Raw genomic sequence first — 26,979 nt, 5'->3', positions numbered from 1 at the left:
TGAAGTTTTACTGCACTGGCTAGCATTGAATTCTGAACCTAAATTGCTAGAATGCTAGATTCTGAAACTGTTTGAGTTCTAGAACTGAGTTCTGGATCTGGATTGAGGAGAGCTGATCACTGAATCTGTGATCTGGAACTGAATTTTGGAACAGAACACGAGAGCAGGATTCCGGTTCAGAATTTAATTGTGATTTTCATTTAAAGAAGTACGGCCCAGCATTTTTTAAATTCGGATCCAAAATACAGCTAGTTTCGAAGCTGAGTACTACAATCCAGATGCGGAATTTAGTTCAAAAATCTTCGGAAGCTTGTCCCTGAATTCAGTTACACTTCTAGAATTGTTAAAATGAGTTTTAAATCCTCATTCTAGACCTACATTCTGAAGCTGAATTCTGAACCTGGTTTCTGGAATGTATTTTAGAACAGAATTCTAGAAATACAACTTTGGAACTGAATTCTGTTCGGTCTGCAGTTCCAGAACTCCAGCTTCAGAACTCAGTTTCCGAATTCTGAACCTGATTTTTTAGTTCGAGATCTGGACAGGTATTTGGAACTAAATTGTTGTCTAAACCTCAATTCCAGTTCCAGAATTCTGTTTCGAAATTCAGATCCCAGTCCAGGATTTATATTCGTAATTAAGATCCAGAGTTCAGGTCTTGTATCAAGATCCTAATCTTAGTTCCACATTTCGGTTTCAAAATACTAACTTACAATCAGCTTCTCAAATTCGGTTAAAGTTCCACAAATCTGGAACTCGATTCTGAACCTGGAAATAAACAAAATTTGATCATGGATTTTGAAATCGTATTTCAGAATTTAACTCTAGAATTTGATTCTGGTCCGAACTGAAAGAGGTTAGAATTAATGAGACGTCAAATTTTACCTTTATTTTCATATGAAATATTCTAGAAAACTTCAATTTTGAGCTATTTGTGGTTATCTCATACTACTGACTTAAATTCTATCACAAATCAGTGATCATATCTTCCATAACGTAGAGAAAAAGTACGGGTGTGTAATGTCACAGACATAACTGGATGTCGTGAATACGAATAAAACTGACACGATTTCTCTATACTTTCGAATTCGAATTGATAGTTGATCGATTGTGTGAATTGTGAAGCTTTTCCCCTTTCCACTACTAGAATTTCAAACGATTTTCGACGGCCAATTTTCTCATATCGAATTTGCATATTTCATTGAGAGAATCTATCAAGATGCTGTACAGGACTCATTTCTGCCTTTTATAAGGACCAAATTGTGGAATTCTCGATACCAGAAGGACCAAATTGTGGAATACGATATTTAGCACAATTCGGAACATTTTTCTCGAACGATTTTCGCACAGCGAAAATTGCACGAAGCAAATCAAATTATTTTGGAATTTCACAAAACTGTTGATTTTTACCTTCGATTTGCAAAGAAGTAATCTTAATAGTTCTTTAGATAACATTCGGAGCCATTAGAACGGCTGATTTTGTATAATGTTCCCCATCGTTGTCCTCTTTTCGTTTTCTCCAATACAAACAAACAGCAGCTGGATGACGCAATCGCTCTTATTTGAAGCGAAACTCACACTGCGAATGTCCAACGGTAGATATGCTCACAGAAGAACTAGTTGTTTTTCTGTGTTTAGGTTTGAGGAACCGAGTCTCATTTTAGCTATTGACTGAAACACAAGTTGAATGATGCCGGCAGTAGTTCCACTTCTTCAGCCACAGTAAATTTCTTATGAAAAGTCTTATTCATTATTACTGAGCTTCATCAAACTTTTACTCTAAGGCTGGAAACCATTTCGTAAATAATTTTTATTTTTGGTTAAAATTTGACATTGCGATAATTATTTTTTATTGAGTAATTTAATTTCACTAAAATTATTAGGATTTATTCCGCACTGAAAATGAAATGATAAGTAGTATAATAATTGCTATACAGAGAATGTAAGAGTTAGTTCGAGAGTTTCAACGACAACGCTCGTAGTATCACGCGTAGTAGCTTTAAGTTGATGATGGAAACATACATCTGGCTAAGGGATTAAGGCAGTCGTACCGGACTGAGTATAAATGCAACGAAGATCAAACGAAAGATAGGACGAAATGCTAAAGAACAAATTTCGTCATCTATCACCACAACTACCGATAGACGGCAATGTAGAACTATGTTTATGACGTCGTAGAAAAACCTTTCGTCGAACAGAACGTGGTCGGTTTGTTCATTAGTCAGGTGATTTTTACGTCTCACAAACGGAAATATCTGTTTGTGGCTGGCATAAGAGAAAAAAAAACTAATTCTGTTTGGCTGTAGTTCAAGGTTATGTTAAAATGTCCTACATTGATGCATTGCACAGTATGAATAATTAGAGAATGGTTGGCATTGGGACTCTTGTCTAGTGAAGTTTGAAGTTGACCTGTTTTGGATCGGAATCGTTCCAATCGTTGAATCATTCTCAATTCATAACAAATCGTGTTGAAAATCGAAGGTTCACAACTGGCAGCCACCCAACTGCTGCTTGCTACTATGGTTTGTGAAACATCATCAGTGGTTTGAAAATTTTGATAAAAATCATCTGTATAGAAAATACAAAACGCATTAAAATTTAACAATAAACGTCTAATTTGTCGCAAGTGGCTCCCAGTATTGACAAATACTATTCCATAGACGGTAATCACTTTGCTTGCGGTAAACAGTCTCGAGCGCCTGGAAGTAACTCAAAACTTCCCTTGTAACTCACTGTAACGTGTTTGTAAGGGCAAGCCAAAATGAGAGAGGCTCTCATTCTGTAGGATAAGAAATGTTGTTATAATTTATTTCGTATTAATTCAAAGACTAACTTCTTGACTAAATATTGTTACGAATACTGTAATATATTCCTAGATCAAAATATCTTGCATTGATTATGGCGATTCCAATAAGCTTGACCGAACCAGATTAATGACCTATTGGAAAGCATCAATTGAAGTCCTATCTGTCAGACTAGTCTGATTATTTTATAGCGCACCTTAAAAATCGCATCGGACACTGATAATTCGACTTCTGCGTCTGTTATTCAGGTCTACGGTGCCATTTTACAGCTCAATCATTCGTTAATCATAAAATAACGTCTACGGAATGTCTGCATTGAAGTGATACGACTGTTAGGCATTCAACTTAGAGTAGTGATACTTTCCATCTTCACTATAAATACGAGAAAATTAGTTAAGAATGTAAAATAAATGTTAGTTAAGAAAGTTCTTGAACAAACCGACAAACATTGCTATAGCCGGGTATGCGTGAGAAATTTGCCTCCAAAAGGAAATCCACATTTGAAAAAGCTTGGACTTAAAATTAACCGCGAAATGGTTCACAGCCTAAATTGAAATGAAATGCAGTAAATCAAACGCACAAAGTAACACGGCTGAAAAATTAGGTTTTAGTACTCCTCAATTTCTGAACAGTTTATTTGAAATGTGTATTTTTAGATTTTATTTCCACTTACTTGGCTGGCCGATGAATCTCCTAATTTATGAGTGTCACAATTTATATATTCTCCCATTTCACGATAAACGGAGACGTGTTGCGATGCAAAATCGACAAGAGATATAAAAAGACGTGTCCTGCCGAATTTCGGTAAAACAAACTCGCTCTATTCGAAGTCTGTTTTTAACTGACAAATGATTATGTCAAACATCGGCCGTTTACCGAGATATCTGAATATAATTTTTAATGAATGGAAAAAGCGACTTCAAAAAATCTTTCAGTTGTCGCGATAAAATGTTTGGTTTGGAAATTAGATTTGTTCATATTCTCAATCCCTATGTCTTCAATAAATCCTAAACAATGGATACAGTAACTGATATTCGAAATCTAGGTTTTTGTCTATGTTGCCAGGCACTCAAAAAAGTTAAGCAAACTCGTTTTTACATTACGAGGGGTAGTTCAATTTATGATACTGTTTTGATTGACGAGTGGTAGGTCATGTCGTCGATACAATACTGACTAAAAAACATTGGAAACGAATAAAAAGTCATTCACGAATTTAAATAAAGATCATATTAACTTTTTGCTTAAACAAGTTTATTTGCAAAGCGAAAATTAACTGTCATTTAATGAGTTGTCTTTAAATTAAATGTGCATATTTTCTTTGAAGTAATCCGCCCCTTAACCCAAGTAGCATGTTAAGTTGTTGTCCTGTATTTTTCTACTGGTTGTGCAATTTCTCAAGTAAGTTTATGTTACTATTCTTGTAACTGTTGTGTTATGGAAAAAAGCGCAATTTTCTGTGTTGTGCAACATATTTCTAAGTTCTTTCGTTATTACGAACATTTATTCACAACTATTGTGCAACTGATACAAAACTCATGCGTCGAACCCATCACAGAGGCAGTCATAAAATCAGCGAAAAAACAATTGTGAAACTCGTGAAAACTACTACCTACTGTATACAAGAAATGGAATGACGTTTACAAAAGCATAACAAACCTAAGTTCTAATAAATAAGTTTCAAATTTGATTTTCAATACAACTGTTCTTAAGACAAACATGGATCTTGATAAATAACCTGCACATGAAAAATGATAATGCTACATATTGTAGAACTGATCTTTTGTGTTTTTGTAAATGAAAAATCGACAACGAACTGCGTTTTTATGGTGAAACATGTAATCGTACGCATGAAATTTTCAAACGCCTTTGAATTAACGTGTTTTGATGATTGTATACCAACTTCTGTTAAAATAACAATCTATTATTTTTAAAGAGAATCATCGGAATGGTATTTAAAATACGTGTATTCAAGCATACTTAAAATTTCCAGCCGGTTTTGAAATCTCGAAATGAATTTTTCTTTAATTTTTTCTAATATGGTATCGATGGTAACAGTGAGTTGAATAGAAAATGGTTCACGCAACGTAATGATTTATATTATTTAAATAACGGTATACATTAACATGTGAATACTTCAGAGAGAAATATTATCCGATTTGTTTTTATTTTAAACAAACTAGTTGAATTAAGTAACAATACAGTGTAAAGTTTCTTCACGGGCCCGACATTTGTGATACCCACTGTAGGTATTATTTTGGCAAGCCCATATGTTGGAGCTGTACAAACAAGTTGCACAAACAGTATCATGAGAGTTACTTTAATGAACTTAACTTTTCGTTCAAATGTGTTGTCAGATCTGCTCATTATTTCAGTAAGATGAAAACCAAACACAATTGTTCTGATTGAGTTTTGTTTTCATTGCGTATGTAATTTTGTATTTCCGCAACATTTATGATAATATTCCCATCTTTGTAAGTTTTGTTTTTATTTCAAATAGATAAATCTTGCATAACGCTTTTGTAAGTTTTGGATTTCATATCATTGTTTTTCTAAAAATGAAGAAAACGGCTCACACTGACCTACAATTTTATGAGGCAGCCAAAACTATGCAGACTTAACAGAAACTTTTTTTCACAGTAATGTTATGATTCGGCGTATCAATTTTTATCTTCAGGAGAGTACATTTTGTTAATTTCTCTTCCACAAGAGATTAATAATCATTTCGACATATTTTGTGTCCAATACAATTGGGAAATTTGTTTATAAGTTGCACCATTGGTGTAGTTACTTCTAGAACTGTTAGTGCAATATGGAGAAGTTGGTGATCTGTTGCATAGTTGATTTAGACGTACTGGAAGTAGTTCTACAGTGATTTTTTCGGTAGTATTGTGAAAGTTTACAAGGATAAATTGCACAATCAATTTTAATATGTTTAAAAATCTGTCTGAACATTGATAACATATATAATAATTCTAAAGCTATTGAAACATCTTGAAATTTCGATAAGTTACATTTGCTACTTGGGAAGTTACTCAGTTAAAAGTTTCAGTCGCATTCCAAAATTGCCTACCCTAACGAATATCGTTTCCAACGCCGTCTGTGCCATTTATTGACACGGCACTCGCACTCACCATGGAAATCAAGTTCAATACCAAAGCAACAGCAGAAAGCACACCTCGACTGCAGCTTGTGGGGGCACTCACTTTGAGTGCTCCACCGAAACGACACCACGACGGTGACGGTGGATTGAGTGGTGGGGAGTGACTGTCTGTCATTCGGAGGATCGCTCGCCGCGAACCGCGTGCTGTTCGATTGTTTACTGGTTAGTTGCCTTGCGCGCGTCGCATCGGAGTGTGTGTTTGTTTTTCCGATTTCGAGCGAGTGCGGAAAGATCGCGATCGAAAACCGTCGTTGAGTTCCGATTCGTTCTGGATCGCGTGGTGGACAGTACCAAGAAGAAATACGAAAACAAAAGCCACCTGAAAAAAGCCTTGTGAAATAAGTGTAACTGAGACTGAGGTTGAAGTTCGGACGGTTTTCTTTCCGTGGTTACATTGTTCAAGGTTTCATTGTTTGTGGTTTGGTATGAGTAGCTCTCGGTGGTCCCAAGACAGTGAGTGAGATAACCCTGTAAAGTGGGTACTGAAGTGTTTGCAGTGAATAAGAAAAAAAAAAGAGGTGCATTGTCTAAAGCGGTAACGGCGCGGAAAAACTGACGTGCGGAAGAAAATATAGGCTGATCGATTGAGACAGGTTGCGAGGTCCCAGTACAGTGCATCGGAGACACATTTTCATTAGTTTAATGGGTCGAAACCAATTCCCGGAAACATATGCAAGGCGCGTCCGCCGTCAACGAGAATTGTTTGGAACCTAGATGAATTCTACTTCTACTTCTAGCATGTCTAGCAGATTGATGTCAATGCTGTGAAGTCGATAAAACTGAATTTGAAAGTTGAGCTCGTTTTTTTCCAGCCTTGTACAACAGGAAACCGATCGCATGCGGTTAGGCAATGGAGGTCAAGTTAAACCTGCCTAGTGCGCTTCTTCCAAAATGATCCACCGGTATTACGAATGCACTTCGCAATGGTTCATAGCACGTATGTAGTCGGTGTAAAGGCAAACCTTCGCCCGTTACGTTTCTTTTTCGATTAATATCTTGAAGGACAGGTTTCTATTTTCTTTGTTAATGAGGTTGGTGTCACATTTCTTTTTATTTATTGCCATATCTGTACGAACTTCTATTGTCACTCGGTGCAAAATGAACGAAATGAATTTATTCGCATTCGCGTGTATGGTATTGTATGCTTCCTCGGTTATTATTGGATAACTCGATTCGTGCGATCAAATTGATTGGTAACCGACCGTCGACTGTGTGACACAACCGATGTAACCATGCCGATGTAAGTGAAAGTAATCGCCATTCAATGTCGTGGTAAAACCTTGCCGGTGTGACCCAATTACGGTCGTTTTCGTTGCCATAGCAAAATTGACCTTGTTTAACCGGCCTGGACATGTTTCGATACGCTTCCCACTTTTTTTCATGTGTAAGAACTGTCTGGCCTTTCATGCAGCTTATCTGGGTTCGATTCTCGATCTTAGGATCATGTTTACAGTAAATCAGCATGTTTACAATAAAACAAATTCAAATAATTGTTCATCTGTTAGATTTGAAAAGAGTCGCGTCTGAAACTATACCAAGTACTGTAGGATCATGTTCGACCAGTTTAGGCAATTGATTGAATAGAGAATTCTTTGAACTTTACAAGACATTGTTTGTTAGTTAAACTGAAGCAGTACTAGAATATAATTACCGTGATATCTCAATTTTGTGGTAATTTATGTTAAAAGATGCTAAAATAATATTTTTATATGCTTGACACTAATTATGAGTTTTTTTTTGTTTCGGTTTTAGAGGTTTTAACCTTAATTTCGCCTCTTCGTGCTAGAAATACTTTCTGACCCTCTGTGCAAGGGGGTTGGGGATCGAACCCAGGTGTGAAATGTTACGACTTACTCATCACGCCATACTCGTCTCCATTTGAGCTTGGGCGACCACCCCTGATTGCTACTCCGTTACTGATCGGGATTAGCTGAAATTGTACAGGGAGTTTCTAGATGATCCGACCTGGGACTGGTAAATCATCCTTCAATGTACATCTTCTGGTAATCGCAGAATTCATTGATCAGTACCGGTGCCGGCCAGGCCCGAACGTAGATCGTCTAAGGAATGGGAAGGGATGTTAGTCCAACACTTGTTGTTACTAGAGGCCGTATATACTATTGCGCACTCAACAAGTGTCACGGGAGAAGGATATTTGTTAGTAAAAATTTCAGTATTGGTATTATTCGCGCGCGACTCACTATGTTCCGGTTTCAATATGCTCGGATGCCCCACTAAACTCACTGACTTCCCGAGTGAACGTTCCAACAATATCCTATATTGAAGTCCCGGGAAGTCTTGATTCACAGCTCTTATTCGAGGAAACTGACTAAAAATTTGCAATACTATCGCGTAAAGAATATAAACTTCCCTATTTTTTTAAATGGAATTACCTGCTACAAAATAAACGAGTGAATAGGATTTAGACAAAAAAGTTGATTCATTGCATTGACATATTCTAAACAGTTGTTATAAAATCATTTTAAATCACCAAATAAAGTCAGCAGATTTCACGCGATTTTTTTTTTATTTTATAAATTTATAAATTATTAATTGGTTATGTTGGTTGATCTGGGCAGCCGGCTACCGAGAAAAATATTAATTTGTTGTTTGAAATATTAATATCAAGTGTTTTAATGTGGAACACATTTTTGTTTTCTATATAGTGGTGCAAATTAGAAACTCAAGAAAAATACACGTAGAAATGTGGTCAGGTTTTGAACAATTACTCGTAACATGTCAAAGGGAAAGCATCGCACTGATTGGTCAATCGATGCAAATGCGAAACTGTTGGAAGCACGCGAAACTATAAACTCATCCAAAATTCAATAGTAACTTTCAAACGATCCTAGACTTGTATTAGTCTGCTATATTATTATATCTCCGAAACCAGAAGTGCCATTTGATCTTCGATTTGATCGACAATTCAATAACAGCTTTCAAACGAGCTTAAGCGTGTTAAAATCAATTAAGCCACCTCTGAGAAAAATATTTAAACAGTGCACACACAGCCATTTTTCCATCTCGTCGAGCCGAATGGTATATAACACTATGGGTCTCCGAGGCTTTGAAAGTCGAGTTCCATAAATTCTATTACCTTTCTATAGAGAAAGACAAAAGGTTTCGAATACATGTAACAAGAATTATATTGTAACATTACGTGGAGCATTCACCCTTTCTCCCATATGACGAAGAACGGAAGTAAGGGGTTTTCGAAAACTTTTAATTTATTGGCCAATTCGCTATGAACTGATAGTTTGGCAAGAAATTTACAGTTACAGGTATCTATGAAAAAAAACCTTCATGCCGTGTATTTTGAGACATCCGCCCGGAGGTGTGTATTCTGAGTATTCCAAACTGAACAACATTTATGAAATTTGGTTAAGCGCTTAAAAAAACGATTAATCATATTATATTTCTACTTTTAACGATTACGTAATTTTTTTCATTGTCATAAAACTTTTAATAACTCTTTTCTTCGTCTTATAACAGTCATGCACGTGTCGCTGATACCTGCTATTATTATGGTATATCCGTTTATCTCAGGACCACCTGCACAGCAATGATAAAGTTTCAGGTACGGTGCATGGTTGATGGCACGCACGGCAGAAATTGACACTGCACTGGTTGTTTGCAGAGATCGCATCGTTGAACAAAATGAAAAGCTCTATCGCCCACAATCAACCTGAACTAGGGTAGAAATAGCTAAAGCGGCAACCAACCAAGTTTATTTTTTTGCTTTTTGCAATATCATCAATTTTTCATCTTATAATTTTTGACAAAGATTGAACAAATTATGAGGAGTTATCCATATGTGGAATCATCTGCCGACAAAAAAATGTAGTCCGTCTCACATCCCGTCGCTCGTTCGATGCTTCGAAGGCCAGCAATTTTTTCCATCCATGAAAAACCAACCAACTTCCTTTATGTAATGTGTAGGTGGATATTTCACAATCATCCCCCGACCGCCGCAAATGGCACTGGGTAACAGTTTTCAGTTTAAGTTACATGAAACGATCAACTGAAGCCATCTGTAAGGTGGAGGTAAAACGCCACACTTTGGCCTTTTCCATAGTTTATGCAAACAAAAAATAAAAGCAGAACAGAAAAAGTTCAAGTTTACCGCACGAATTCATCCAAGGCCAGCAGCCACCGTGTGCTTTTCAGAGGCTTGGGTAGATCGCTTTTCCTGGCCGGTTCTTCTCTCGTTCCGCACCGTACTCCCGCGGCACCGGAGGGGTTTCTCACGTACCACCACCCGGTCTATTCATCGCATAAAATTTTCCTTCTGTAGCATTTTTTGCAGTAGGAAATCGGAGTAGTTTTCCATTTCCGCGTTACGTCATTCGGAGCAGCAGTAAAAACCGTCCGTCCGGAGAAACGGAAGTTTTTGTTGGCTGCTATTGTGGTTAGGGTCGCTTTTACCACTAGAGTGATTTGAATCAATGCTTTTGAATTGGAAATCTTTTCCGTCATTTATTTTTTTCAGTGTATGTGCATTTGAATAAGGTTACTTTGTCGGCAAAGACAGCCATGAAAAATTATTTACGGTTATTATCGAGACAAATTCTGGAATGACCTAATAGATTGAGCAGTGATGCCAAAACCGAATCTAACCAATCAGGACACAACCACCCATAAGTGTAAACTACCTCTAAAACATTGATTCAATTACCATGTTGTTTAATCCGGATAAAAAATGTCCATGGTCGACAAACAACCCGAAAAAAAACCTGCACTATTAGTGGAATCCGTTGAAGCTATCCGGAGTATCTAACATTGCATGCCCGACTCAATTAGTCAAAGGCATATGTTAAACATTCAACATGCGCCGGAATTGCTTATAATTGAGCGCACGCTCTCTTGGAACAATTGAAATGAATCAATTTTGCATACAGAAACTCCGCACTGAAAAATCTCTGATGCACTGCAATTAAGCTTGACTAGATTAATTTTTAACCATGCATAATCGGAAGCCTTCACAGGGGATCATAAGTTTTGCATGATTAGCTGAGCTGTAATTAATTTGGCGAGTGTCTAGTGTCGGGGGAATATTTCGTTTCACTGTACGGGTTTCTAGTAATTTTCTGCAACCCGAAGTTCGAATGGTCAGCTCGGAAGTTTTGTAAATAGGCCCTCACCTTCATTTCTCAGTGACAGTCCGCGTTCTGTGCACCATTTGTACACAATTTTTCGACGTTGTTCTGCTGAAAGTCCACCCATTTCGAAACAAACTAATGAAAATGAATAAACAACTGCACAAGTGGATAGAGAAGAGTGTAAACAACAGGACGCAGCCATAAAAATTGACAGTTTCTGAACCATTGCGAAATCGCAGCGGTTTTTGGACGCAAGTCCATACTTTCTGGGACAGTCTTTAGTCAGTTTTATCGTTTCAATCATCAATCAATCCTAATGTGACATTTTAATTTTTTTTTTGAAGGGCTTACCGCTTTACGAAATTAGAGATGACCCCAAAATATTGGCATATAAAAAAAAGAACGTATGTGTGTATGTTTGTAGCGACATACCTTATGATAAAAAAAAGAACCGGAATTTTCATTTTAAAATTCCCGCGCTTGTCCAATCGGTAAACTTTTATTCTCTCAACGTTGGCAACACTTTTATACACATTCTGTCAAATTTTTACGCATATCGTACGATTAGTTTTTGTTTGGCGTCTATACAAAGAAGTTAAAAAATTTTCGTGTGGCGATTTTTATAATGGATGAAAATTTAGAACAACGTGTGTGCATCAAATTTTGTGTTGCAAATGGATTTAAGTCTTCCGAAACGTTGAAAATGTTAGAAAAGGCCTTTGGTGAGTCGTGTCTAGGAAAAACACAGGCATACGAGTGGTATAAATGCTTCAAAGGTGATCGTACAAGCTTGGATCATGATGAGATCCCTGGCCGCCCTACAACATCTGTTACTGAAGAAAACATTGAATCGGCGAAGCAAATCGTGTTGCAAAATCGTTCTGTATTAGTGAGTTTGCTGTGTTGTTGGACATCTCTTATGGATCAGCCGAACACATTTTAACTGATGTTTTGGGTTTGAAACGCGTCGCTTCTCGGCGGGTGCCAAAAAAGCTGAATTTTATTCAAAAACAGCGTCGTGTTGATGTGGCCAAAGAGATGATTTTCGGCCAAACACTCAATCAATATCATCAACCAAGCACCGTACTCTCCAGATATGGCCCCGTGTGACTTTTTCCTCTTCCCCAGACTCAAATTGCCATTGCGGGGAACGCGTTTTGAGACCATAGGGACCATAAAAGAGAATTCGTTGCGTGAACTAAAGGCCATACCTTCGGCGGCCTATAAAACTTGTATGGAAAATTGGATCCAGCGTTGGCATGCATGTATTGCCGCAGGAGGAGAGTACTTTGAAGCCGATAATAAAGAAATTTATTAAAAATTGAAATTTTGCGTTTTTTAATAAAATTCCGGTTCTTTTTTATCATAAGGTAACTCCGAATCCTGCAATTGTCTAAATGATTGTGTTCAAGTCTGGCAATCATCATTTTTGTACTTCATCATTAGTGAGTTCAGCTCACCTGCTAATCGGTTCCAGTAGCAACACTGAGCTATTTGAGTGACTGGGCAACCATTTGGATAGAGAAAACATCGCCTCAGCATCGCAATGAGAGTTAGGTACTATGAAATCAAAACTGAGAACCATCAATACCATCACAATTTGATGTCAGTGATGTTCTGTTGAGGTAAGCGAGTTTGAAATGATTGACGGATTATTCTGGATATTAATGCAGATCTCTGTTCGAAGTGTCAAAGAATGATTCAATGAGGTATGTAACAAAAATAGTTGACGAGTTAAGTCGCTAAAGGTGTGACCAAATAGATCAATCCATAGATCTTCATGGTGATCCAAACAAGCCGAATCGATGAGTCGAAGTCGGGACCGGTTTGCAGCCGGTTCCAATCAACTGCATTGCAATCGATTGCCAATTCGCTCCAATTAGCGTTTGGCTGAACCAATTTGAACGTATTTGAAGATTTGTTTGCTACCAGCAAAAACAAAAAAAAACAGTTTCAATAAAATGGATCTCACTTTACCGGTTGTTTAACGTGTGCGAAAAAGCTTAGATCAGAAACAAAACAACGGTGCCGAAAAAAAAATCAATCATTCTTGGTAAAATTTCTAAGCCAAATCGAAATCGAAACACAATTTGTTATAAAAGAACGACGAATATAATGAATATGTCATACTTTAGTATGGGTGCTCCGTTGAAATTCTAGACCCAAAAATAGAATGTTTGAATAAATCCTAAGTTTGAGCTATTGAAAACGATTTTCGATATTCAGAAGAGTTCAGGAAGTACGTCGCTTTTATTTGCATACACGTCATCCAGTCATGTCCCTGACATTACCCACCCACCTTTCTCATATTCGTCATATTGAGTCGAGCTGTTCGTATTAAACTCGTATCATAAAAATTAGACATCAATATTTTCCTAAAACGCTCCCCGGCAACCTGCTACCGGATCCAATCAATCTTTTCTCCTAGCTTGTTTAAGCTCATTGTTATGTGAACATGCGTGAATGCGTGCGAATCGCAATTTGAGCGAAATTATCTGCATACCCATTAATGCCCGGTTTGAGCACGCACCGTTCCAAACATTTCAATGGATTCCGGAGTGGATGACTTTGTACTTGATATCAAACCCGCTGAATTGTGCTTCCGAACAATTCATTCACCGACCGGTTGAACGCCGTTTTTTCGTTTTTGTTTTTGGTGTGAAGCCAGGAAACTCTCGACGACTGCCGACCCGAATGGTGCGGCACGCGTGCGGCCGGTGATTTCCCCGGCATCGCAACTGCAGACGTACGGCTTCTGGGGCCGGGGGAGGGGTAGGTCAAATTACAATTAAGTAATACAGCTAATTTGCCTTTTTGAAGGTGGGAATTTTTATCTATCGGTTTACGCAAATTCTAATAAAAAGAAAAAAAACACCGAAAAAGTATCGATCGCGAAACGTTTCTATTACTCTGCCAGTTACGTGACCTTCTTCTCGTGAATGATAATCATATATTGGGTTGTAGCGAGTGTTTTGAATCGTTTTCATTGCAACGCGATTTGAAATAGCTGATTCATACCATAAAACCTATGTCATTATGCAGCTGAAAAGGCAGCTTCTGTTGAGCAATTTCGTGAGTTGTTACGTAAAACTGGCAAAAGAATCTCCGGGGAAAACTGCGCTGCGTTGAGCCCCAGTACCGATGACATTGTGTATTGATCATGTGTTTATGAATGATTTATAATTAACGTACATTAATAAGCATGATGACACATACGATTTTAAACTATTAAAATCCAGTATGAATAATATTCATGAAATCAAGAACTATTTGTCATGACTCTAAGCAGCTTCCCGGAATATCTTTTTATACTGCCAGGTCAAGTTAATCAAAAACTATACAGCAATACTGGAACGGTAAACAAGGAAATGTACCGTGAAAAGTGCTTAAAGAAGCGATTGTTACCATTCCTACGCAGTCATGACGCTTCCTCGCTATTCTGGCGAGATTTGGCATCTTGTCATTACGCTAAAGATATTTTGGAATGCAATAAAGCGAAGGAAGTGCATGTTGTACCGAAAAAGGGCGAAACCAGCTAACTGCCCGGAGTTGTCACCTATCGAGCGGTATTGATCTCTCGCGGAGATAGATTTCTCTTAATATAAACAACAAGCTACAATTCTAGAAAAAAAATCGAAACTCTTGGACAAGCAGCTAAATCGGTTGCAAAGAAGTCTGCACGGACCCTAATGGCTGGAGTAAACGCAAATATTCATAGTTGCTTCATGCAGCCTAGTTAAGTAACTGTAATTAGTTCAAAGATGACTAATAATGCACAGTTAAATGAATAAAACTTGCATCTCGGACAATTTGTTTTATTTGTTTAGTTTATGGTCGCGAACAAGCATTATCAATTACATTTTTATCGAGTACACAATACATCAAACTTGTTTTAAGCTCGTCACAGTACGGAAATTTTCCCATCACAGCTTGAAATTGTTACACCTTTAGGGTCATCAGGGTCAACCCATCTAAACAAGCATCAGAACTGACCTATAACGGTTCGTTAGCACGCGCGTTCTGCCGGCGTCTGTATTGACGTCAGAATTCATTGAAAAATGTTCAACTAAACCAAATACTCGATGCCGATAAGCAATGTTTCATCACATTACCGGTCTCAGCACATTATCACCAGTTAAAATCAACGTGATGAAAGTTCGCAGTAGGCGTAGACTGTTTTAGAAATGGTACAATGTAGCAAGAAAGTCTGTGCTCGCGAATGCAGTAGAATCGAAAACTTCTACATTTGGTACAAGATGTGCTTTGCGTAAAAGTAACTGTCATGTTTTATTCGGGGTTATGAATCCTAAAACAAAATAGTAAGATTGTTCGCAACGCTGTCAACCATGTCAACCGCAACGCTGAGATCTAGTTCTATGTTTCGAGCACAAATTTGAAACAGATTTAAAACTGCTCGTCGAATTTGTTTCTAATTAATAAAAATTTGAAACACGAATAAAACACTGTTTTAAATTTCTTGCGTGTTGTGAGATCTGACAGCCATAATGTCAAAGCGTCGAATGACATATCAGAAATTGTCAATATAACCCGCATACGCATGGCTGCCAGACGGCTGACTAAACGCTGCCAGCTGGAAAAATATGGCTGGCAGACATTCTGGTGACCGGCTGCCTCACCGCTGCCAGGAATACAACTCAAACGATACAACCGTATCCACCAGGATTTTTCCACATTGAAATCTTTGACATTTTCAGCGAAGGTGAGAAGATGAAAACGCTCGGCTAACTTGGATACAGGCGACTTTGTTTTGTCAAATTGGATTTGACAACCGTAACTGAATCAATTTTGGTAGCCTTCTGGTGGCCATGGCTGCCCAGGTAGCCAAAACGCTATGCGGGAAGCAGGAAATGTTTTGCACTGAATAATACAGTATTATTTAAAAGCACTGTTGCTCACTATCATCGAGCAATTATCTGTAGAAGTTTGTGACAAAAGTTTATATCGTCTTCGAAATCATTTATTTTGCTTGTTTGTTTCTGTTTAGAAACATCACAGTGAGCTGACATAACACCAATACATTAACAGACAAATGAAGGGCAGATTTTAAATCTTCGCGTTGAGATCATCAAGCTCGAGTTTTATTTTCGACAGTTTTAAATTATACAACTGCCTGTCATTTTAGTCATTTAGATCACAGCGTTGCAAATAGCCTTAGAATTTTGAAATTTTCCTTTGTCGTAATTGAGTTTTGAAATGTGTAAACGGTTACTGTTCGATTCCACGGAGATGATTTTAGAACTGACAAATAATGTTTGCAGCAAAATTGCACAAAGCATCTTAGAAGGGAACTCAAAATTATAAAATTTTGGCCGAAACAATTGAAATTTGGAAATGTTTCAAGTGATTTTTATAAACTTTCAACCATTTTCTATACTGCTTGCGCGCTGTTGTCTCGTATGGTGGTGATGTGAGAAAGGCACAGTAGGTTTGATGGCGTTATATCGTTAACAAAAATTACATTAAAAAAATGATACGAATTTATCCATTGGGTTTTGTGTGGAAATAACAACGAGTTGAACACAATAAAATGGGTATTATAAGATATTGTTATGTTTAGCTCAATGCATTGATGTTGCTTTGTTATGTATTATCATATAATACATATTATTCAAATTGTACTGAAACTAAAAATTTAGCCTAAACAGGTTACTGAAAGAACAGAATACAAGCCAAGTATGAACGAAAATTTAGAACATTGAAACATACAACATTCATATAACAGGTGCCAGAATCACAATTCGTTAATGGAAAATAAATTCATTGTCTTGTAAATCTCCAATAATTACTTATTTCAACCGTTTTTTTAATCAATAGTGAAATTCGACCGCATTCTCTCATACGGTGAATTACTATTTGGTAGTGACGAAGATACCGAAAATACTTGAATATTTTTCTTGTTCTTTAGAAGGAGAATCTATACTAGCTACTAAACTCAGACATATACATTGCTAGCATGTTAGTCAATACATTAACGTATAACTGCATGTTAGTCAATTATAAATATTAATGTTTCATAGTTCTAGTGTAATAGTAGCGAAATATTGAATTAGAATGTATTGAAAGTGTGAAATATTTACAAATCTATTACGCATCAATAAGAGTCTCTTTTTTGTAAGCCAACAAAACGTGCGGTAAGCCCACTGTTCTCAATCACTGAAAACATTCTTGGTTTCTATGTGTAGGTTTTGCCTGTTACGCTTTGTGCGACGATTCGTTCAAGTCAAGCGGTTGCGCGCATTTTTTTGGGACTACATTTCACCTTAATAGTATGTTCACATTAGCGCTGATATCAAGTGATATTGGGATATACTTGATATCCGATGATATCATGTGCTATATCACTTGATATCCCATACAATTTTATGTCAACGTGTATCACCATTTTAGCATGATATCCGGGATATCATGTACGATATCATATAAAGTTGTCAAAAATCGCAACTAGCAACACGGATAATGGCATTGAACGCACTCATTTATGAACGTCACTTTGAGAGTGACAATAAACAATCATTATAATTTCAAATTTTTCAACGATTACTGGCGTTCGGAGACCATTAATTGCAAGACTTCAATTATTGATTGAATTGTAGGAGAGAAAAGCAAGATTATTGATCTTACTCCTAATGGGAACATTCAATATGTCAATTTGATTGTCAAACGATATCATTTCGATCATATGTGAACACTCCCACGTAATATGCATATCATATCGATATATCAAGTGATATAAGCGCTAATGTGAACATGGCATTAGGCCCATTCTAAAACTACTTTCAGGCTCACACGGAACAATTAAATCTATCAATTTAGCAATCTTCAGAAACGTGTTTTCAAATCTTGAAAGCTAATGACAACAGCAAAAATGTCTTAAATTAACAGTTGATTTACATTCAACGTCCAGTAGATTTTACTAGTCTCGCTGTATCGCCACACCAAGATACCAAAGGACGGATGAAAACTGTTTCTTTTTTTGTGAAATACACAAACTTCAACCGCGCTGAACGCAAAACCGACGGTTCATCGGAAAAGAAAAATATTGTTTAATTCAGAATCTTATCCAAAACAGTGTTAAAATATAAGAAAAGTTTCATTGCTATACGCCTACTTTGATTCGAAATACAAGAGATTTCTTCATGAACATGAGCTACTTTGACTAACTATCAGAAATCCACATTATATTAAAGTTTTAGTTTCAGTCCATATATAATTTTATTTAAATTGTACCAAAATGTGATTTGTCAGTTGTGCATAAATTTATATATAAAACTATGATAAAAAGTAGTGTTTTGAACATTATAGAGAAATTTTTATTTTTTTTTTTTTGAAGAAAGAAAATGCTTATAATAATTTCACATAAAAATAATAAAAATAATATTACATCTTAGGTATAATCAGATACTATCAATACATATTATTTGATATAAAATCTTGATATTTTAACAACTATCCGTAGTGAATTTATATCAAATTCAGATAGGCTTTTTGTTTACTTTATTATAGTAATCACATGTGATCGGGTTTCTACCCAAACACCGCTACTCGGAAACTCATATCCAATGCAAACGACCAGCATTGTCTATGAACCATCCAAAAAAAACCTTTCTACTTACAAATAAGACAAAAAAAGACATCTAGCAGTCCTTCGTCAAGCCAAGAACCAAAAAAAATCGGCAAACGACTGTCGGATTTCATTCGTTTTTTTTGTGTGTCTTGCCTATATTTGATGCCAACGCCACATCAAAATTTTACATTCTCCAAATTTGCAGACAGAAAATCCCACGTTACCAAAAAAAACCAGAAAACTAGAATGAAACATTAGCCCATGTGAATGACCCTTATTGTTTTCGTTGCTGTCGGAATGGCAGCGACGAGTGAGAGCACCAACCTCCTGAAAGTTGAGCTCATTCCGTCTGGGTCGGTCCGGGGCTAGCCGATCTCCTTCTTTTCCATTCTGTTCGGGTAAGTTCTGTGTGTTTCGCACAATCCGAAACAAACCAGTAAAAGATGGGGTGCTGATGAATCTCTCGGGCAGGAGAGAACGTCCCTATTTTCACCTTATGTCCAAAATTTTGGTTAAAAAATGATTGAATAAAATTCTAAAAATTGTCTGACAAATGAGCAGAAATTGTTCACAGAATTCTCTGGGAATTGGGAAATTTTTCGAAAACTGTTTGGAATTCTTCAGAACATTATTATTATAATTATAGGTATGGAAATTGTTGGTAAACAGTCTAAAAATTTACCGGAAATTATCTAACAATTTTTCGGATTTTGTCTTGATATGGTCTTAACATTATTAAAATAAAATGAAATTCGTCCAAAAATGATCTCTCCTAAAATTGTCGAAAATTATTTGAAAGTTGTTTTGCAAATTCTCTGGAATACATCAACAAATCATCTCAAAAGCCCAGAAACTTTTGGAAAAAAACATCTGAAATATTTTTTTAAATTATTTCAGAAGTCGGTATGAGCAATTTTCGATTTTTTTTCTGAGAATATTTTGAAATTTTCTGATATTTTGGAGATTTGATGATATTTTCGAATTTTTCTGATATTTTCTGAAAATTGTCCGAAAGCTTTACAGAGTTAGCTTCCAGATAATGACAGTTATCTCAAAATTTTCTGGAAAATACCCAAAGAATATCTGGAGAAATATAAAAATGTATCAGAAAATCGTTTGATAATAATTTGGTAACTGTTACAAATTTGTTTGAACATTATCTCTAAGTAATCTAAAAAATGGTTCGAAAAAGTTTCCGGAAAAGTCCAAAAAACAATCTAAAATTTTTCTGAAACCTGTCTGAAAATCATTTAAAAAGGATTGAATAAAAACAACACTGTCTGACAACTGATCAGAAATTCTTTACAGAACTCTCTGAAAAATTTCCCAATTATTCGAAAATTGTTTGGAATTCTTCAGAACATTATCGGAAACATGTTGAGAAAATGTCTAAAAATAGCTTGAGAAAGGTCTATAAATTGACCAAGCGCGTAGCCAGAGAAAATTTTCGGGGGGGGGGGGGGGGCGTTTTAGAACATGATGATAAATCAACACATGTACAATTTATATCACAATGTTTCCCATGGGTTATAATGTTTTGTTTCGGGGGGGTTTGAACCCCTAAACCCCCCCCCCCTTGTGTACGCGCCTGAAATTGAACGAAAATTATCTAAAAATTATTCGGAATTTGTCTAGATATGGTCTTAACATTAATAAAATAAAATTCTACCAAAAATTATCTGGAATTTCTTTTTTTTTTTTTTATTTGTTTAAGGACCTTTTAAACTTTGTCATTCAGGTCCGTTGGAATTTCTTGAAAAATAGTCGAATTTTTTTTAAAGTTGTTTCGCAAAGTCTTTGAAATACATCAAAAAATCGTTTCAAAAGGCCCGAAGCATTTGGAAAATCATCTGAAAGTTTTTTCAAATTTTTTGATTATTTAAATTTTAAATTATTTTTATTTTAAATTGTATGAGCATATTTCGATTTTTTTCTGAGAATATTTTGGAATTTTCTGATATTTTGGGGATTTTATGATATTTTGGAATTTTTCTGATATTTTCTGATAATTGCCCGGAAGCTTTACAGAGTTAGCTTCCAGATAATGACAGTTATCTCAAAATTATCTACCCTATTATCTGGAAAATACTCGAAGAATATCTGAGGAACTTTTGAAATGTATCAGAAAAACGAAGATTGATAATAATTTGGTAACTGTTACAAGTTTGTTTAAAAATTATCTCCAAGTTATCTAAAAAATGGTACGAAAAAGTTTCTGGAAAAAGTCCAAAAAACAATTTTAAATTTTTATAAAAACTTTCTGGAAAACGTTTAAAAATGCTAGCTTTTTTGGATATTTTTTGATATTTTATAGAACTTTTCTTCGAGATATTTCGAATTTTTTTCTGATATTTTATGAAAATTGCTCGAAAGTCTTACAGAATTAGCTTCCAGATAATGACATTAATCTCCAAACTATCTGCAAATTATCTGGGAAAAACCTCAAAAGTATCTGGAAAACTTTTGAAATGTATCAGAAAATCGTTTGAAAATTATTTGGAAATCATATTTTTTTTTGGAATTTATCTACAAAACGGTCCGTAATTGTTTCTGGAAAAAGTCAGAAAATTATTTAAAATTTGTATAGAAATTGTCTGAAAATGGAAAATGATTGAAAAAAATTATAAAAATTGTCTGACAACTGACCAGAAATTGTTTACACAGTTCTCTCAACAATGCAAAGTCTTGGCATTCCGTTGCTGGAATTGTCTGGAATATTTCAGAACACGACCTGAGAATTGAAATGGAAATTTTTGTGAAATGATCTAAAAATAGCTTGTTTAGGTTTGAAATCGTTCGAAATTAGAATTTGTGCAAATTACCTGGATTTCAATTATTTCCACATAGTCCAAAAAGTGTGTTGAATTCGTCTCTAATCGTTAGAAGAATGGTAAAAAAAATTGTCAAAATCCATGTAAAAAAAATTTCTTTGAAAAAAATTCTGAAAATTCAAATGTTCAGATATTTTTCATGATCGGGTAGAAAATAGGAAAATAGTTTCTAAGCACCTACAGAGAAAATATGAAAATAGATGTTCTGAAAAAACATGTCGTTTGGCAAGCGCAGAGTTCCTGTGAGTAGAATTGATTGACCCGTGTAAGGCCCGCTTTAAATAGTCCTTTTACACGATCTAAATTGTTCAACCTAAACTGTAGTTATATTAAAAACTCATTGATAAAACTCTCATCAAAGTTTAAAGCTGTATTTTCAATGAAAGAATTCAATTCGACAGCGTTTTTACATTCGTAAAAGATCGCATTCAAAGCAAACAAACAAAGCGGAAGCATTTTCGTCTTTCACTTCAACAGAAGAGAGTATCAATGCCAACATCACTTATTTTCCTACTACAGGACGAAACCAAAATATGCAGATCTGGTGTAATCTAAAAAAAATTGAGATTTCTGAAATCGAATTTTTTTATGCCAAGCCTTTAATAAAAATGCATGAAACGTTGAGATATGATGTAACATAAAAAAAGGAAAAAAACGTTATCTCAGAAAAAAAAATTAATAAAATCGACTCTGGGACTTGTTTCTCCAAGGTCAAATATTTTTCCTACCTAGTTCATGCCGTTTCTATTTCGAAATTAGTTATTTTGGGTAGATAATTTTAGTGTTTCCGTGGTTGGTTAGAAAATTTTTAGGACGCAAATGAAGTTTTCGCAAGAAAGCTCTGGGAGTTTTGAGATTTCCGAAATCGAAAATTGCCAAATGTTTTTGAAACATTCAAGATAACACCAGATCTTGACGTTTCATGGCAAGACAGAAATGGAAATCCGCATTAAATAAACCGCGTAACTTCGGAAATCAGCGTAGAAAAACGCGTTACTTCGGAAATCAGCGTGAAAACCCGCATAAAAAAGAACCTCTTTGGAAACCAAAACTACTTGCAAGTGGAGCTGAAAGTGACATTTATATTTCGTTATTTTCGTCTGTTTTGAGTCAATGAAAATTACTTTTATCAGCTCTGACTCTCATATTATCATAAAATCGCACAAGCAACAATAGATTAATTCCATACGAAACTTCAATGTTCATACCTATTCAGTAGAACGGAATAACTGTTGAGTCACTTAAGGTTACACACTTAAAAAAACCCCTGTGATTTTACATCTTATTGGATGCACATAAATGGAGCGTCGCAGTTTACGCAAATTTTCATGGAAGAACATTTAATATTGTGTCTAAAATCCATGACATAAAATTCATTGGAATAGAAAAATACTGATAGCAACCGCCGAGACTTGAACCGAGATCGATGGATCGCAAGTACGTCTGTTAGTCGACTGAACCACAGAGGCATGCATCTGCGAGTAGAATGCAAGTTATAGTTGAAACCAGTAAAATTCAAGCTATTCCAACATTAAGTCATTACAAATGGAATTTTCCGTCATTTGACGAATTAGGTCTTTATGAATTACATCGTATGAGGGATTAAGTCACCTGCAAAATTCAAATTTTTTTGTTGTGTAGTCTAGTTTCAAGCGCAGTTTCTGAACTGATATATTTGATGAAATTCAGTTACAAATTGCAGACATCTGGGGGTTTCGTTTACAAGTAACCATTTTTAATTCTTAGCGATACGTTTTCAACTCAAGAGAAGATGACTGATTTCCAAAGATTTTCACATGCCTCCTAATTTTAATCGCGGCTCATTCATACAAAAAGTAATTTTATGTGTCATAAACATAATTGCTTCCATTTGGACGAAAACTAAATAGAATGAGCTCGAATCAAAATATTTGGTACTCAATTGTAGCTTTCAAACGACCTCAGTCGTCAATAAATCAGTGCGTTTATTACATAAACCAGACAGAAATAAGCTTCTAACCTTACGCCATACGGTCTGCATCTCATCCTCTCCGAGTTATCGATCACGGAAACGAGAGAAAGACCGCGACCGACCATTTCGTTCAGGTGTGAGTGGACAGGAAAAAGAGGTACGGCGAGAATCCCTGGGCTAACCTGAACTGACAGCTGTTCAGCGGATGGGTCGACTGACGCGACGCGACGGAAAAAAGGAACAGACAAAACTCATACAACCAACCGAGCCTGCCTTGCCCCGCCGACTGGGATCACGAGCAGTTCGCAGTCCGTCTGTCAGACCAGTAGTCCTAATCCAATTACACAGACTAGGGAGGGCTAGGGAAGGTGAACAGACAGCAAATCAAATTGTCGTCATGATGGTTGTTTCGTGCGTGGCGGGGATTGCTCGTGATGGTCTTCTTCGTGGTTCTAGTCTGGTGGTGGTCGGTCGAACCCCGGAGCTGCTGTCAAATTTGCTAGGTCTGAAAATGCACAGGTCAATAAGCGAGATCAAAAAGATTACTGTATTGCATTTGATTTAGGGTTAATCTATTAATTTAAAATCGGGCAGAGGAAATGAAATTCTTGTTAAACAACCAAAGTTGTCTGTCTGGAAATGAAATTAATTTGATAAGTTTCTTCAAAATGCAAGATTGAAATACGCCCCAAAAACTCATCTGCAGTTGCTAGAATCATGGTAGGCCCTGATTTAAGTCATCCGTCCGTTTGTGAGCACATGGCTTTTGGCATTAAAAATGCCTTACTCTTCACTATATGGGGTCGGGTGTCAATTAAAAGTTTCAAAAATAGTCGCGTAACCTTTTTGTGTCATAATTTTGAACGTTAATAGCTCGGTCATTTGTTGATGGATTGTTATAATTTAACAACCAATCGATTCGGAAAATTTAAACTTAAACATGTGTGACGACGTCGTTTCAGTATTTCAATAGTAAACTATTGAAAAAATGGTTGGAATCGACCTATGTTTTCATCCACCAATCCCTGTTGTACAAAATGACGTCAACTTTTTGTTCAGCATAGGAGGCTTTGCGTCATGCATAAAAACACCGTATCGTTATGCGTAGTATGAAGAGAAATCTATAAATATAGGCTGCAAAATATTTCTTTGCCTAGTCGATGATTGACTGTGAATGAAACAAGTACCTCGTCCAGTGAGCTGATGACTGGATTGTATATGCGTTCGCTCGCTGGATTGTCGCTTTTGCTTTATGTGTTGGTGAAATTTCCTGTTGTCTGCGCAACACCGTGTTCGCTTGAGTATTATATATATCATCTAGCTATTGAAGAACCGAATCAGCGTGGTAACCGATTCTTTTGAAATATCCCATGTATTTAGCAAATTTTTGGTCGATTTTGCCATTAACAATGCCTTACACTTCGCTTCCCGAGGCTGGGTGTCAATTTAAAACATGCAAAACTTATCGCGTAACATTCTTCTGTCATAATTTTGAACGCTTATAACTCAGTCATTTGTTGATGGATTTATTTAATTCAACAACTAATCGATTTGGAAACATTAAACTTAAACTTATGAGATAACGTCGTTTGAATATTTCAATTGCATACCATTGAAAAATTGGTTTGAATTGAGTATTTTATTTTGGTTCTCTGGTAACTATCAGGCCAATTTAGAATTATTGGCGATAGATTTTTCGGATCTAATTTGCAGCGCTTGTTCCTCGATAATTTGTTAATGGATTTTCCTAATTTAAATGATTCCAAAGCTTCAATACTGTAAGCTTAAAAAGGTTTTACTTTGTCAACGGATCGGTTTGCTTACTTAAATCTTCATTCCCATACGAACAAAACGTGACAATGTGACTGAACAAGCTGTTGTCCAACCAGGAACTAAACGCTTTAAAAGATTCAAAATTAAATTCTGAAATTTATCTAGAAGCGGCCTTCTCGATTTAGTAGTATAAATGAGTTCCACAGTTGTATATATTATGTATTTATTATGAAGACACTAGAAACGATCCATTTTTAATGTTATTGTGCTCGGTCGTGTCTTGAATACAACACCCTCTAATTTTTTTGTTTGCGTTTTTGCTCGATATCCTCGTGACCACGATTGTGTAATAAAAAATGTCTGGATCGAAAAAACGTTTTTTTTTATCTTTCCTTCAATATATTTTTCCCGAATTCTCCACGTTCTTTTCATCGTAGTCAATGTGACTGAGAAATAGAAGGTCAAATAAACGACTGCTCAAATAACTAGAGAACGATTTAAGTTTACTTAAGTTTAAAAATCTCAAAGAACTTATTTTTACATCAATTTTAGGGAGCAATAGACAGAAAGTAGTAAATGTACTTCTTTGAATCGGATAGCTTTGAAATAAGTTTTTTTTTCATATTTCTGGACAGGTTCAATTAGTAAAGCAGTTTCACGTATTATATGAAATCATTCATCAAACTACTAATAATGTTAATAAATTCAAACTGATTTTTTTTTTCTAAATAAACTCATTTCACTACCCACCGAAATACATGCGCCAGATCCTTCTTGGTCACCGCGCACAGGTAATTTTCCCACTTGAGTGATTTGTTTAAAATTAGCAACTTTTACCTGCTGCTGCTGCATGCTTCGCGGTGCCCCCCATTGCCAATTTACGGTTCGACATGTGCAACAGAATCTAAATTAGGTGACCACCACCAGCTCACTATCTGTCATTGCCGTCCCACGGGTGTATCACCTAAATGACAATACACTACAAACAGTGTGCGATAACGGCGATAACGGGCGGAACGATCGGATCTAATCAGTCAGCGCTCAGTTGTGGTCGAGCGAAAGTGCACTTTTTCTATAGGGTAAAGGTAGCCAACCTAATCTGGAAAAATCGATCACGACGTCGTAGAAAAATACCCCTTTATCTGTCATATTAAAATATGACCGGCCCAAAAAAAAAAAAATCAACGGGTTGATGCCGATCCAAGTAACCTTTGGACACCCCCTTCCCAGATTAGTCGGTGACAGACGAAGTAGACAGCCGTTTTCACCCGACACTTCGAGTTTAAAAAGTATGTCACATTTGCAACCGCTAAGCATCTGCAAACAATGTTGTAACTGGGTCGATCAATTAACCCTTCGGTAGTGAGTGCTGTTAAGTTTAATGGTTATTACAAGGGGAAATACCCGACAGAAATCATTCGACTTCTACACACCCATAATTTCAAATTCTAAAACTTGTCTCGTCATTTTTTTTCTGTTGCAGACAAATTTGAATTTTTTTACCTTGATATAACTCATCACATCACTCTTTCTTGTACTTGGACTGGAGTGGTTCACGCATCGCATCTTCATTCATTTCCTCGTTAGTGTTGATGTTGTTGTTGTTGTTGTTGTTATCGGTAGCGTTTTCTATGAAACAGCTGTGTCTTCTTCCAATCTTTATCACTCTCTGTAGTGTTCATATTAATGTTAAATATAAGGCTTGAAAAGGTCTGGAATATATCCAACAATCTGTTTGCAAATCATATGATCATATGGTAATTCAATAATCATATA

General features: G+C 36.1%; 1 protein-coding gene across 8 annotated transcripts in view; it reads left to right on the top strand.

The window, feature by feature from the left end:
- Nucleotides 1-26,979, top strand: part of LOC131426175 (solute carrier family 41 member 1) — a 96,457-nt gene that overhangs the window by 3,775 nt on the left and 65,703 nt on the right. Inside the window, exon 1 of one of the 8 annotated variants that reach the window (XM_058588685.1) lies at nt 6,402-6,499. The exons of 6 other annotated variants lie outside the window; for them this stretch is intronic. The gene's annotated coding sequence lies outside the window, so the exon portion shown is untranslated. Of the gene's footprint in view, nt 1-6,401; nt 6,500-26,979 lie in introns of those variants that run through there. One more of the 8 variants, XM_058588686.1, reaches the window with a different exon arrangement.

This window comes from Malaya genurostris, chromosome 1 (genome assembly GCF_030247185.1).
Source record: "Malaya genurostris strain Urasoe2022 chromosome 1, Malgen_1.1, whole genome shotgun sequence".
Lineage (NCBI taxonomy): Eukaryota > Metazoa > Arthropoda > Insecta > Diptera > Culicidae > Malaya > Malaya genurostris.
Note: the sequence above shows the minus strand (reverse complement) of the source record. Positions and strands in the feature narration are given on the sequence as shown.